This window comes from Lethenteron reissneri, unplaced genomic scaffold (genome assembly GCF_015708825.2).
Source record: "Lethenteron reissneri isolate LAM-NWPU_2019-01 unplaced genomic scaffold, ASM1570882v1 scaffold_1405, whole genome shotgun sequence".
Classification (NCBI taxonomy): Eukaryota; Metazoa; Chordata; class Hyperoartia; order Petromyzontiformes; family Petromyzontidae; genus Lethenteron; species Lethenteron reissneri.
This window is the reverse complement of record NW_026891119.1, coordinates 217,124-232,117: the sequence shown is the minus strand read 5'-3', so window position 1 is coordinate 232,117 and position 14,994 is coordinate 217,124.

The following is a 14,994-nucleotide window of genomic DNA, read 5'->3' as shown; positions in this document are numbered from 1 at the left end:
GTGGTGGCACAGCAGTTAGCGTTCTGTGTGTGTGTAGTGGTGGCACAGCGGTTAGCGTTCCTGTGTGTGTGGAGTGGTGGCACAGCAGTTAGCGGTTCTGTTGTGTGAGTGGTGGCCACAGCGTTATCGTTCTGTTGTGTTGAGGTGGGGGCACAGCGGTTTAGCGTTCTGTGTGTGTGAGTTGGTGGCAAAGCGTTACAAGATTCTGTGTGTTTAGTGGTTGCACAGCGGTTTAGCGGTGTCTGTGTGTGTGATGGTGGCACAGCAGTTAGCGTTCTGTGTGTGTGGTGGTGGCACAGGCGGTTTAGCGTTCTGTGTGTGTGAGTGTTGGCACAGTGGTTTAGCGTTCTGTGTGTGTGGAGTGGTGGCACAGTGGTTAGCGTTCTTTGTGGTGTTGAGTGGTGGCACAGTGGTTAGCGTTCTGTGTGGTAGCCACGGTCCAAGTGCGTCCCCCCCCCCACCCAATCACAGCGCCAGCCGCCACGTGATGTTTGGGTGAGAGCGTTTGTGCAGTCCTTGGTTCTTCCCTGAGGAAAGCGGTAGACGCCCTCGTAGGCCCTCTTTGCGCGTCCGTCCGGACTCCGCGACGCCGGGCCACCAGCCGGCCGCCATGTTCCACGGTGAAGGTGACCCGAGCCACTCCACGGCCGCTTCACGTTAGGGTCCGCCGTTCGGTCAAAGCGCCGGCCGTCCTTACTCCACCGAAACCTCAAGCACAAACGGGAGGGGGGGGAGAGAGGGAGGGATGTGAGGGATGGAAGGAGGAGAGGGAGAGAGGGGTGGGGAGGAGAGGAGAGGGTGTTGTATATACAGTGAGGGAAAAAAGTATTTGATCCCCTGCTGATTTTGTACGTTTGCCCACTGACAAAGAAATGATCAGTCTATAATTTTAACGGTAGGTTTATTTGAACAGTGAGAGACAGAATAACAACAACAAAAATCCAGAAAAACGCAAGTCAAAAATGTTATTTTAATAGTTTTTTTTCTCGTTTCTCTCAATACAACGGTTAAAAGTTCAAAACTGAGCGACGTAGATTAAGTCGACATCGTAGTCTGCCAACACACTCACCCAGATTAAAAACTACACTGCAGTCACATTGGTGGCCTTGATTGATTAATTACCTCGTTTTACTCGTATTGACCTCACATTGTTTCTTGTTGTATCTTGCTATCTACGTGACTTTACCAAAAACCAAGGAATATGAATTCCAGCAGTCAAGAAAGCTGAAGTGAAATTTTAGTTAGATCTCTAACCTCAGGACATCAAAATATAACTTGAGTAAAACAGCACAAATCCCTGGATGCTAAATCACAAATCTTGGATAAACACAAACCAAATAATAATTATGAATCTTAACTTTGGAGTTTTCGTGTGTTGACTGACTCTCTGTGTCGTTTTACATAACATATCGATACTTTGCTAGGTTATTTAATTTTAGTGTGTCTCTTTCTCCCCCTAAGCCTGCTCACTCCTTTTTGTTGTACTCATTGACATGTACATTTTGTCTCTAACCCCTCCCTCTTGCTGCCTCCGCCCCCCTCTGTCTATTTAAGGCCTCGCCACAGAGACGATCACCCCTCTCTGTACCTGTGTTGCCCGCTCTGTGTATCTTGGTGATATCTGTCTGCTAATATGTCTGTCTATAGTTTTTTCTGGTTAGATTTTATGTCGCTATTTCATTACACCTGATGATGATTGCTTGTGTTGCAATCGAAACGTCGTATGCTATTATTTAATTTATTATTTTTTCTTTATACGTCACTTTAGCGAAAGAACCAAATAATAATAATTATGAAGTATTCGACCAAGAGTCAACCACAAGAATAAAAAAGGCGAAACCGGTCAATCACCCATAACCAAGATAAAATGTATCCCACAGAGAGAGAGAGAGAGAGCCTCTGTGAACACTGCTACAGACATAGCTTGAGTCACTTACAGAATCAGAACTACACAAGTGGTACGGTATCAAGCCATGAGAGGTAAAATAATCTTCTTGGTTCTTTCGGTAAAGTCACGTAGAAGGGAAATAATAAAATAATAATAAAACATAATAAAATAATAAACATGAAACATAATAAAATAATAAAAATAAAACATAATAAAATAATAAAAATAAACATAATAAAATTATAAATATAAAACATAATAAAATAATACAAATAAAACATAATAAAATAATAAAAATAAAACATAGTAACATTTCGATTTGAAGCTTTCGTGACTGCAAGGATTCCTACTCTTAGTTTTTTCGGTAAAGTCACCATGTAGGTAAAAAATGAAATAAAAATTTAAAAAAATAAAAGAATAAAAATCACGACGTTTCGGAGGCTGTATACAGCAAATCTGGCTGTGACGGTCCCACCTGATGACGGAGACTTGTGTTGCCTCCGAAAGTCGTGATTCTTATTCCTTTATTTTTATTAATTTTTATTTCATTTTTACCTACGTGACTTTACCGAAAAAACTAAGAGTATTTTATTATTTTATACAAATTTCAAAACCCGACATATACAACAACAAGGGAGGTGGGGAGGTAGCGTACTTGGGCGTTGGGTTGCCATGAGCCTCACACTACATGACGATCTCGCCCTGCGGGTCCACTATGTAATCCTCCGGCGAATACCGGGTGATGAACGGAGGGCGAGTACCTGCCAGAGATTGATGGGTTAACAAAGCTGTGGCTGCAGCAGCGGCAATAGCAGATTCACACAAACACAGCCAATTCGCGCGGCTTTACGATTTTCAATCAACATGCTAATCTCTCACCAACATGCCAATTTGCACCTGGCAGCCCTTTGATTGGTGGAATACCAACCCCAGTCGGTTTGCTGCCCACCACTTGCATTGCCATTGGCTGCTGACATTTGGGCGACGCCCATTTGAAACCCTTACAAACAGTTTGCCTTGGAAGCTAACCCTCCTTATCCTGAAGACGACCGCTTGTGTTGCGATAAAAACGTCGTAAAATTTCGATTTCAAGCTTTCGTGACTGCAGGGATTCATCTTCTTGGTTCTTTCGGTAAAGTCACGTAAAATGGAAATAATAAAATAACAAAAATAAAACATAATGAAATAATTCTCACGACGTTTCGGCCACAACGCAAGCAGCCGTCCTCAGGTGAAGAACAGGTCTGTCGAGAAGACATTCAGACGCTGTCTCCCCGACAGACCTGTTCTTCACCTGAGGACGGCTGCTTGCGTTGTGGCCGAAACGTCGTGAGAATTATTTTATTATGTTTTATTTTTATTATTTTATTGGTTTGCTTCTACGTGACGACTTTACCGAAAGAACCAAGAAGATGAATCCCTGCAGTCACGAAAGAAGCTTTAAATCGAAATTTGATTGTTTTATTTTTATTTTTTTATTATTTCCATTCTACGTGACTTTACCAAAAGAACCAAGAAGATGAAACGTCGTAGTTTAAGTTTTTTGCTATTTTCTTTGAACCTATCTACGCGACTTTACCGAAAACCCCAAAGAATATGAATTCCTGCAGTCACGAAAGCTTCAAGTCAAGATTTAGTTGATAGTCTTTAGTGGACGATTTGGTGGGTGTAGCGTTGAGAGGGGGCATCGTCTCAAGGGGGGTAGCGGTGCAGTTTGCTACTCACGGTCACGGGGCAGGGCGTCGAGGTGGTCACCCAGCACAGCCAACAACAACGACGCCAGAAGAAGGGCGGTGATGAGGAAGGCCTCCATCAGCGGGGGGGGGGGGGGGGACAGATGGTCAGACCGGGGGCTTCCTTCACTTGGCTAGGAGGAGGGCGTAGAAGGGAGGGAGCAGAGTAGGAGGGGGAGCAGGAGGAATTAGAAGCATTTAAACTGCAAGAGGATGAATCCAAAGCGCTATAAAGCTCTTTTTCACACATGTCCAGCTGGGACACTGGGTCAGAACGTGACAACACACACAATACAACAACACGGTGTGAGTGCAGAGTACAGTAAGAGTAAACAAATCACTTTACAAATATCTACATGTACATTAAAGGCAAAGTTGTGAATATTATGTGTCTGTTCAAAATGTTTAGCGTATTTCCCGACATGCAACGAACTGGAAATTTGCCATGTGGGTACTTTCCAGACTGTACACCATGAACCAATTATAAAAAATACACTTTTTTGGGGGGGGAGCTCAATAATGCAGAGATTTTTTTGTACAGCAAGTGAACTGTGACGTCACATCTGTCACGTGACCCACGCGTGTGTAGTGTAGTGGTCAGCGCTACACCGCGCTACGAACCCGGCGACCCGAGTTCGATTCCCGCTCACGGCCACCAGCGGTGACGATTATTTGAACCGGTCCTGGGCCTCCCCTAGGTCGACTCAGCCTCAAACGAGTAACTGGTGTGGTGTGTGAACATCGCCACTGGGGAGACAAAGGCGGCCGGGTGTGGTGAATCCAAGTCCCGGGCGAAGCCGGGGGAAGTCCAGCTAGTATACTAATAAAACTAGCCAATGTTTGATGTTGCAGTATAGACAAAACACGGTACTCGAAACGCATTTTTATAAATGCTGAGGGAAAAACCGGAGGACCCGGAGTAAATTCCATGTGACCACGGGAGTGAGGCACGTCAACTCCAGATATACAGCAGGTAGTGTCAGTCGGTATCAAACCCACGACCTCCAGTACACCGGGTGACAACCGTGCCAGGTTACACATTCCTGCGGAGGGAGCTGGTAGGAACGTCGGGTTGCTCGGTCAATGGCCTGCAGGGTCAACGGCCAGGGCAATGTGGTGTATTCCGCAAATATGCCCGACTGCGAGGGTGGGCACAAGCCGGCGTGAGTAGGTGAAACGTTGAGTTTTATAAGGGCACCACGGGGTGACCAGCCCCTCACCACCCAGCCCCACCCCTCCCACCCCCACCCCCCACCCAGCCCCTCCCTACCCAGCCCCACCCCTCCCACCCCCCACCCAGCCCCTCTCCACCCCTCCCCACCCCTCCCACTCCCCACCCAGCCCCTCCCCACCCAGCCCCACCCAGCCCCTCCCAACCCAGCCCCACCCCTCCACCCAGCCCCACCCAGCCCCTCCCTCCCCACCCAGCCCCACCCCCACCCAGCCCCTCCCCACCCAGCCCCACCCCTCCCACCCCCCACCCAGCCCCTCCCCACCCAACCCCTCCCTGCACGACGGACACAATAATCCCCTGTGGGCTGGTGGAACCAGTGGGTTCCTACCAGTCAAAGACCTCCTTTGCAAGGGACACTTGGATGCACGCTCATCATTGATGGTCACGTGCTCCTGCGTTGAGCAGCAGAATGTTTACATTTCACATCGGCTGCATTTCATCCAGTGGCACCGATTTTTGAAACCAGATCAATAAGAAAAGGTAAACAAGTATAACCCGTAAAAACAAAGTTTTTCACTCTAAATCCTTTATATGCGTGGCGGCTAGAGTTCTCTCGTCCTCTGGCTTGAGATGGCTGCAATCTATGGGTCAGATGATTGTCTGCCAGTATTAAGCAATTGGTAATTAAATATTTAATTTGTTTTCCCTAAACAGTGTAAAAATTTGGAAAAAATTGTCACGAACATTAATTGTCTCGCACAACGAGTCTGTGTGCAAAATGTCAGCTCGATTGGATCACGGGAAGTGGGTTAAAAAACGACCGAAAGATTTGCACGGTCGTAAGCAAGCAAGCAAGCGAACTTAATATAAAGGATTTAAAAACCAACATTGCTTATCCCCAGCAAACAGGGCAACGCTGTATCAGCCACAGCTCCAGGTTTCTCCCATCACTTAAAGAGCCCCCGAGTGAGAACACCCTCCAGGATAAAGAGAGACCAACACAGCAGCACTTGCACGCCTGCGCGAGTGCTGTGTGGTGTGAAACAATTGTCACGGGGGGGAAATATCAAGTTACATTTCGATTTAAAGCTTCTTTCGTGACTGCAGGGATTCATCTTCTTGGTTTTTTCGGTTAAGTCACGTAGAAGGGAAGTAATACAATAATAAAAATAAAACGTAATAAAATAATTCTCACGACGTTTTGGCTACAACGCAAGCAGCCGTCTTCAGGTGAAGAATGAGACACTGCCGAGCTAGGCGCTTTAACAAAAGAATGTGCACATCAAGAGGAATTTAGCTTGCTAAATCCCTCTTGATGTGCACAACAAAAGAATGTGCACATCAAGAGGGATTTAGCTTGCTAAACCCCTCTTGATGTGCACAACACAAGAATGTGCACATCAAGAGGGATTTAGCTTGCTAAACCCCTCTTGATGTGCACAACACAAGAATGTGCACATCAAGAGGAATTTAGCTTGCTAAATCCCTCTTGATGTGCACAACACAAGAATGTGCACATCAAGAGGGATTTAGCTTGCTAAACCCCTCTTGATGTGCACAACACAAGAATGTGCACATCAAGAGGAATTTAGCTTGCTAAATCCCTCTTGATGTGCACAACACAAGAATGTGCACATCAAGAGGGATTTAGCTTGCTAAACCCCTCTTGATGTGCACAACACAAGAATGTGCACATCAAGAGGAATTTAGCAAGCTAAACCCCTCTTGATGTGCACAACACAAGAATGTGCACATCAAGAGGGATGTAGCTTGCTACATAACACAAGAATGTGCACATCAAGAGGAATTTAGCTTGCTAAATCCCTCTTGATGTGCACAACACAAGAATGTGCACATCAAGAGGGATTTAGCAAGCTAAACCCCTCTTGATGTGCACAACACAAGAATGTGCACATCAAGAGGGATGTAGCTTGCTACATAACACAAGAATGTGCACATCAAGAGGGATTTAGCAAGCTAAATCCCTCTTGATGTGCACATTCTTTTGTTCAGGCGCTCTTCTTCTTCCACCTCCAACCCAGCTTATATATACGCTCCAAGCTCGGCAGTGTCTCATTCTTCACCTGAGGACGGCGGCTTGCGTTGTGGCCGAAACGTCGTGAGAATTATTTTATTATGTTTTATTTTTATTATTTTATTACTTCCCTTCTACGTGATGACTTTACCGAAAAAAACAAGAAGACAAATATGAAGTTGACAAGGCCTCAACACGTCACTCACCGGCGCAACGCTGCGTAGATGTCTGGGGGGGGGGGGGGGTCTTGAGCTCTTTTCTGTGTCCTCATGTGGTGGGGGTGGTGGTGGAAATCCAACGTTTCGTGCCTCTACCACAGGCAGGCGAACGCGTGCGGCTGTGATCGCGTGGAGCCTTGGCAGAGCGCTTTTAGAAAACGTAGCGCGGATAGGAGAACACGTGAGCGCGAATCACAATCCGTAGAATTGATAAGCACCGCCCATTGACAGCACTGCCCATGGAGTGACGTAGGTAGACACGTGTTACAGGCAGCAGGAACAATGTCCCACACTGCTGCCCACCAGGGATCACGTGTCTGTCTGACTGTCTGTCGTGCATAAATAAATATATAATACACACAGCTCTTTGATTGGTGGAGACCTGGCCTTAAGATTTGCATTGAACTGCCCATATAGGACTCACCACTGTGATCTCTACATTGGGTCAAACTTAACATCTCTGAATGTTCGACGGCTTGTGCACCAGATCTTATTTATTCATGATGTACTTGCAAAAAAATCTGCAGATTACCTGCTGGATCTCGTCTCTGTTTCAAAGAACAAATTTGACCTAAGGTCTACACTCATTTACCAGCTTAATATTCCCTATTGCCGTACATATACTGGAGGAAGGGCCTTTGCTATTGATGCCCCCAGGGTCTGGAATGCTGTTGCAAATAAATTGAAACTTGAGTCACTACCTATGAGATCTTCACTCAAAACTGCTTTAGAGGAGTTGTACACCCCTAGCTGCCAGTGCTATTCAGTGACCTAAAATAAAATGTTTCGCTCCGGATGATCGCTACAAAGTATGACCTGTGTTTTGATTTAGTGTGCTGATCTTAAAGGTGCATTGAAAAATTACAATACTCCGATTGATGCTCCTGCTGTTGTGGAGTGACTCATGCAGCCAGCTATGGCTGCAGGGTTTTGGTAGTACATGTTGTTTATGCCATTTATTGTTAAAATTCCGTCAGTTCCTATGATTGCTTTTTCATTGCCTTCATGGCTTTATTTTGGTGATTTCGAAAAGTGTATTGGTTTAGCCATGTTTGTGTTGTTGTAGTACAGTTAGACTGATGGCCTTAATCTAAGTTGTCTTGTGGTTGTTGTTGTTGTTTGACTTGCATCCCACTGGGATTTTTGCACACAGCGTTGGTGTACGGTGTTTTTTCTGCAATATTTTTGCTGTCTTTTCTTGGATTTTCTCTTTGCACTTAGTCACATATTCACTTTAAGATGTTTTTTTTGTTCATGTTTTTGTTTTTTGTTTGTTGCGGTTGCACCCGATTCAAGAGCTGAATGGCTCACAGGGCTATACCTAATAAATGAACTTGAACTTGAACTTGACCTACTGCCGGGTACGGAGAGGGGAGGGGCCTGAGGGGGGGGGTCAGGGGAGGGGCCTGAGGGGGGGGGTCAGGGGAGGGGGGGTCAGGGGAGGGGCCTGAGGGGGGGGGTCAGGGGAGGGGGGGTCAGGGGAGGGGCCTGAGGGGGGGGGTCAGGGGAGGGGGGGTCAGGGGAGGGGCCTGAGGGGGGGGGTCAGGGGAGGGGCCTAAGGGAGGGGGGGTCAGGGGAGGGGCCTAAGTGAGGGGGGGGGGGGTCAGGGGAGGGGCCTAAGGGAGAGGGGGTAAGGGGAGGGGCCGATAGTGAAGGGGGCTGTCTGCCTGGCTGGCTGCCTGGCTACCTCAAGTCACGTGATCTTGTACACAGGTAGAGGAACAACAGGTTCCACACTTGCCCACCAGGGATTATGTGTCTGTCTGTCGTGCACGAATGCGCTGTCCAACCAAGTTCCGACCTGCACACTGCGAAGGAACGTGTTTTTTTCCGTGTGTCTGTCTGTCCCGTCCGTCTGTCTCCGTGTGGACGCTAGACTTGCGAAAGGTTTGTCTCGCGAGCCGTGGAGTTGACGTTGACGACGAGTCGCTGGTTCCACGCCGCAAGCCCCGCGGTGAGCCGGCGCTGTTCCGCTTTCCCATCCGGAAACTTGAAAGTAGTTAAATGAACAGTTTAGTGCCGTTATTTCGCATCGTTTAAAAAACACGTTCCTTCGGAGTGGGCTGAATCGAACGAAGAACGCCACTTGACCGACTCAGAACGAGACGGTTCCGGGGCCAAACCAGAGCCGGTCTCGAACGCACCGCCCAGACACGGAGGGTGACACGCCCCCTCCACCACTCTAGCCGTGACTGCCCCACGGTGGCTAGATGTTGACTACCTCGCCTGGTGCGCAGGAGGTCTGTGTCTCTCTCTCTCATCATCATCACGGTGGCTAGGAGATGTTGACTACCTCGCCTGGTGCGCAGGAGGTCGTGGGTTCGATCCAGACCATGGCTACGCCTGCTGCTGTATGTTTGGAGTTTGTGGTGTCTCTCTCATCATCAAGGTGGCTATGAGATGTTGACTACCGCGGCTGGTCTACAGGAGGTCTGTGTCTCTCTCTTTCATCATCACCACGGTGGCTAGATGTTAACTACCTCGCCTGGTGCGCAGGAGGTCGTGAGTTCCATCCCGACCCTGACGCCTGCTGCTGCTGTATATTTTGAGTTTGTGGTGTCTCTCTCATCATCATCACGGTGGCTAGGAGATGTTGACTACCTCGCCTGGTGCGCAGGAGGTCGTGGGTTCGATCCAGACCATGGCTACGCCTGCTGCTGTATATTTGGAGTTTGCGTGTCTCTCATCATCACGGTGGCTAGGAGATGTTTACTACCTCGCCTGGTATACAGGAGGTCGTGAGTTCCATCACGACCCTGACGATGCCTGCTGCTGTACACTTGGAGTTTGCGGTGTTTCTCTCATCATCACGGTGGCTAGATGTTGACTACCTCGCCTGGTGCGCAGGAGGTCGTGGGTTCGATCCAGACCATGGCGACGCCTGCTGCTGTATATTTGGAGTTTGCGGTGTCTATCTCATCATCACGGTGGCTATGAGATGTTAACTACCTCGCCGGGTGTACAGGAGGTCGTGAGTTCCATCCCGACAGGCTAAAATAACCCCTGCCCCGATTAAACCCGGGTATAGTTTGGCCCAGTCCAGAGTATACCCGGGGGGGGGGGATGAAGTCTCCAAGGCTAAACTAGACCCCCTGGGGGTTTAAACTCGACTGGGCCAGACCATACCACTCCAGGCCAGACTATGCCCCGTGTGAAAGTTCAAAGGCAATTATCCATACAGAGAAAAGGCGACAACGAACTTCTATCGATATCTAAAACGCATACGCGTGGAAGTAAGAATCTAAATTTGATCAATTGAAGCATTTTTAGGGTTCAGGGGTTATTATTAAAGTTTTTTTCTGGTTGAAGCAGTCAAAGTCGATGTGTTTACAGTTTAAAATAAAATGTTGGAAAAATTTAGTAATTCACGTGTATATCGCTCAACGCCATTACTATCACGGGGGTATGATGATTTGACCTAGAGGGGCATCATTTGGCCTAGGCCATAATATACCCGGCTATAATCTAGCCTAGGCCGTTTAGACCCCGGGTATACTACACCTGTGGGTATACTACGGCCTGTGGGTATACTACGGCATTTGGGTATACTCCGGCCTCTTACACCGGGTAAAGTCTCGTAAATGGAATGACCATTGTCAGCCGTGATTGATCTATGGCTGAATGAAAGCCTCCCCAGCTATCGTCATCTCTCAAGATCCCAACACAGGATTCTGTCACGTTGACAAAAGACAAATAGTTCACTGCAGTCACGAAAGCTTTCAATCAAAAGATGCACACATTTATTTAAAAGCAAACGGGCATGTGACCTGTATCACAAGAACAACGGGTCTCACCTGAGTGATCTGTACAGGTTACTTCCAAAAACACAAACTTTGTCCTAACATCACTTATTCAATGTTTGACCCTCATAAATAAAATGTTGCATGTACACAAAATCAGTGTTCATTCTAAATCATTGACAGACATTTTCCATTTTAACAAAATTTAATTACTGCAGTGAAATATACTGCACCAGGTTAAGCTATTTCAAATAATTATGCACCGTCTGCTTAACAGTGGATGTAAAACATACTATTGTGTCATTCAAAACCAGTAGGCCATTGCATGCTTGCGTCTTGAGTCAAAATGTAGCAAATTCTCAACATTACCGACAAATTACACAACTGACATGAAACATCGTCGCCCCCCTACTGACAGGCTCTTGTTCACATACTCTTTGGTTCTTTCAGTAAAGTCATGTTGGTAGCAAAAATAATAGTAGATCAGGAAGTTTAGATCGTAACACAGGGATCTACCCAACCCACAGGGAACACAAAGACTGGCCGCTCACTCTTACTCTGCAGGTTGAACCCAGGAACTGAGTGTTCAACTTCACATTATTTTCATTAAAGGCCCGTGACAAAGGAGCATCTATTGGAGCGACGTCTCAAGCTGACACATCTACCGGGTCTCACCTTGACTTTGTGTTTTCTAAGAAGTCCACCCACACCTCCACCTCCACAAACTGCTGGGAGTTGCCTCACTCTGCCTCACAGTCAGAATTCTCATCCTGCTTCACGTTGCCTCCATCAATGTGAAGGTCCCATTTTGCAGTATAATCTTCATCTTCACATTTTACCATCACTTCTTCACTCTTCACCATCACTTCTTTGCTCTTCACCATCACCTCTTCACATTTCACCTCGATACCTTTAAGTGTCCAAGCTGGGATTTTCCTCCAGTTATTGTTTGATGAGGGATGGGCTCATTGCAGCACTTTGACTTTCACAAGCTGATTTCAGACTCCACTCCTTGCAGATCTTCTGATGCTTGTGCGTTCTCTGGTGTCGTTGAAGATTTGATGACCGTGCAAACGCCTTCCCGCCAAGTGCACCTGAAGGGTTTCTCTCCCGTGTGCGTTCTCTCGTGTCTTTGAAGATGTTCTGACCGTGTAAACGCCTTACCGCAAAGAAAGCACCTGAAGGGTTTCTCTCCCGTGTGTGTTCTCTGGTGATTTTTAAGAGCAGGTGACTGTGAAAATGCCTTGCTACACACAGTGCACTTGAAGAGTTTCTCTCCTGTGTGTGTTCTCTGATGATTTTTAAGAGTAGATGACTGACAAAATGCCTTCCCACACACAGTGCACTTGAAGGGTTTCTCTCCTGTGTGTGTTCTCTGGTGGGCCTGAACAACGGATGCTTGTGCAAACGCCTTCCCGCAAATCGTGCACCTGAAAGGTTTCACTCCAGTGTGTGTTCTCTGGTGTATTACAAGATTATGTGACTGTGAAAATGCCTTCCCACACACACTGCACTTGAAGGGTTTCTCTCCCGTGTGTGTTCTCTGGTGTCTTTGAAGAGTTTGTGACTTTGCAAACGTTTTCCCGCACAGAAAGCACCTGAAGGGTTTCTCTCCTGTGTGTGTTCTCTGGTGATTTTCAAGATGCTATGACTGTGAAAATGCCTTCCCACACACTGCACTTGAAGGGTTTCTCTCCTGTGTGTGTTCTCTGGTGCTGTGTCAAATTTCCAGTGCGATCCGTGCTGTATGCACTCTGGTCGCATTGTTGCCTTGCCGTACCGAGCTGTGCTGACTGCCTTTGCTCCATTAGACCAATTCTGCAGAGGAAGCGTCGAAGGAAGCGTCAGCTGCAGACAGATAATAGGAATGTCCACACCATTCTAGATTTGAAGCTTTCGTGACTGCAAGGATTCATATTCTTAGGTTTTTTCGGTAAAGTCACGCAGGTAAAACATTTTAATTAAAAGTAAAATAAAACAAATAAAAAAATTCACGACGTTTCGGAAGCAACACAAGCCTCCGTCTTCAGGTGGAACCGTCATAGCCACGACAGCTGTATCAAGTAAAAAAAAAAATACAAAAAAAATACAGCTGTCGTGGCTGTGACGTTTCCACCTGAAGACGGAGGCTTGTGTTGCTTCCGAAACGTCGTCAATTTTTTAATTTGTTTTATTTACTTTTATTAATTTACATTTTTTACCTACGTGACTTTACCGAAAAAAACCTAAGAATATATCCACTCCGGTATCGAGGCACAGAAGAACGCATACGTACAGTCACACGTGACTTACACGTCTATACTTATTCATATATTCATGATGTAGTAAAAACGTTTCTCAAATTCATCACACGGGCTGTGATGGCACACAATGAGAGGGCAAGTGGTCATAAATATGCCTGGGAGCCCTCGTATCTTAAAAATGAATGTTAACCCAAAACTCCGAGCACACAATTTCGGCTGTCTGGCTACAAAAGGAATATGTATAAAAGCTAAATTCAGCTGACATTGCAAAGGGTGTTGAAAACAATTCTATTTGTGCTATGCAGAAATGCATAAATTAACGTTCAATCACAACTTAGATGTCCTTGAATGCTGGGATGAACAGATCTGAATTGAGCTGCATGTGCTTCCAGAGGGAAACAAAAATAAACTATTGTTTTGATATAACCTCCGTGTTCAACAGAGTTAATAGACTTTACTGCAAACACAAACTTGACACTGTCACACACTGGCATGGTTAACAGGTGGTGGTTTGACCAGAACCATGCCTGGCCACCTTCATCTGCTCAGAATAAATGATTCCTCACTCCAGCAAGTAATTAATTGAGGATCAATCAACATAGCCGAGGCTAACTGGAGTTTGTGTGTCTCTCTCTCCGTGGTGAGATGTTAACTACCTCACCTGGTATACAGGAAGTCGTGGGTTCGATCCGGGCCCTGACGCCTGCTGCTGTATATTTGGAGTTTGCGTGTCTCTCTCTCCGTGGTGAGATGTTAACTACCTCACCTGGTATGCAGGAAGTCGTGGGTTCGATCCCGGCCCTGGCGCCTGCTGCTGTATATTTGGAGTTTGTGTGTCTCTCTCTCCGTGGTGAGATGTTAACTACCTCACCTGGTATGCAGGAAGTCGTGGGTTCGATCCCGGCCCTGACGCCTGCCGCTGTATATTTGGAGTTTGCGTGTCTCTCTCTCCGTGGTCGCGTGGATTTTCCTCCGGATCTCCCGGGTTTCCCCTCCACATTTAGAGTCAACATCAGTACGCGTTTAGCGTCTTTGACCGATACACATTACCACACGTATTCTTGGTTCTTTCGGTAAAGTTACGTAGATAGAAAATATCAATAATAGATAATAAAATTAAATAAAATAAAGACCACTTGTGTTGCGATCGAAACATCGTGTTTTTTCTCTTTATTTACAATTTAATAATTTTTATTTCATCATCTGTTATTTTTATTTAATTTTCTGTCTAAGTGACTTTACCGAAAGAACCAAGAATATGAATTCCAGCAGTCACGAAAGTTTTAAGGCAACACATTCACACGCAAGTTCACAAAACCTCACCTTGCGTTGTGGGCAGGTAGCTTCTGAGAACAAGAGCGGTAGAGCAGCTCAAGCCGGCTTGGCCTGGTACAAAATATGAAAAATAGAAACTGCGTGAATATTTACAGTGAGGGGAAAAAGTATTTTGATCCCCTGCTGATTTTGTACGTTTGCCCACTGACAAAGAAATGCTCAGTCTATAATTTTAATGTTATGTTTATTTGAACAGTGAGAGACAAAATAACAACAAAAAAATCCAGAAAAACGCATGTCAAAAATGTTATAAATTGATTTGCATTTTAATGGCATAAATAAGTATTTGACCCCCTCTCAATCAGAAAGATTTCTGGCTCCCATGTGTCTTTTATACAGGTAACGAGTTGAGATTAGGAGCACACTCTTAAAGGGAGTGCTCCTAATCTTAGCTTGTTACCTGTATAAAAGACACCTGTTCACAGAAGCAATCAATCAGATTCCAAACTCTCCACCATGGATAAGACCAAAGAGCTCTCCAAGGATGTCAGGGACAAGATTGTAGACCTGCACAAGGCTGGAATGGGCTACAAGACCCTCACCAAGCAGCTTGGTGAGAAGGTGACAACAGTTGGTGTGATTATTCGTAAATGGAAGACACACAAGAACTGTCAATCTCCCTCGGCCT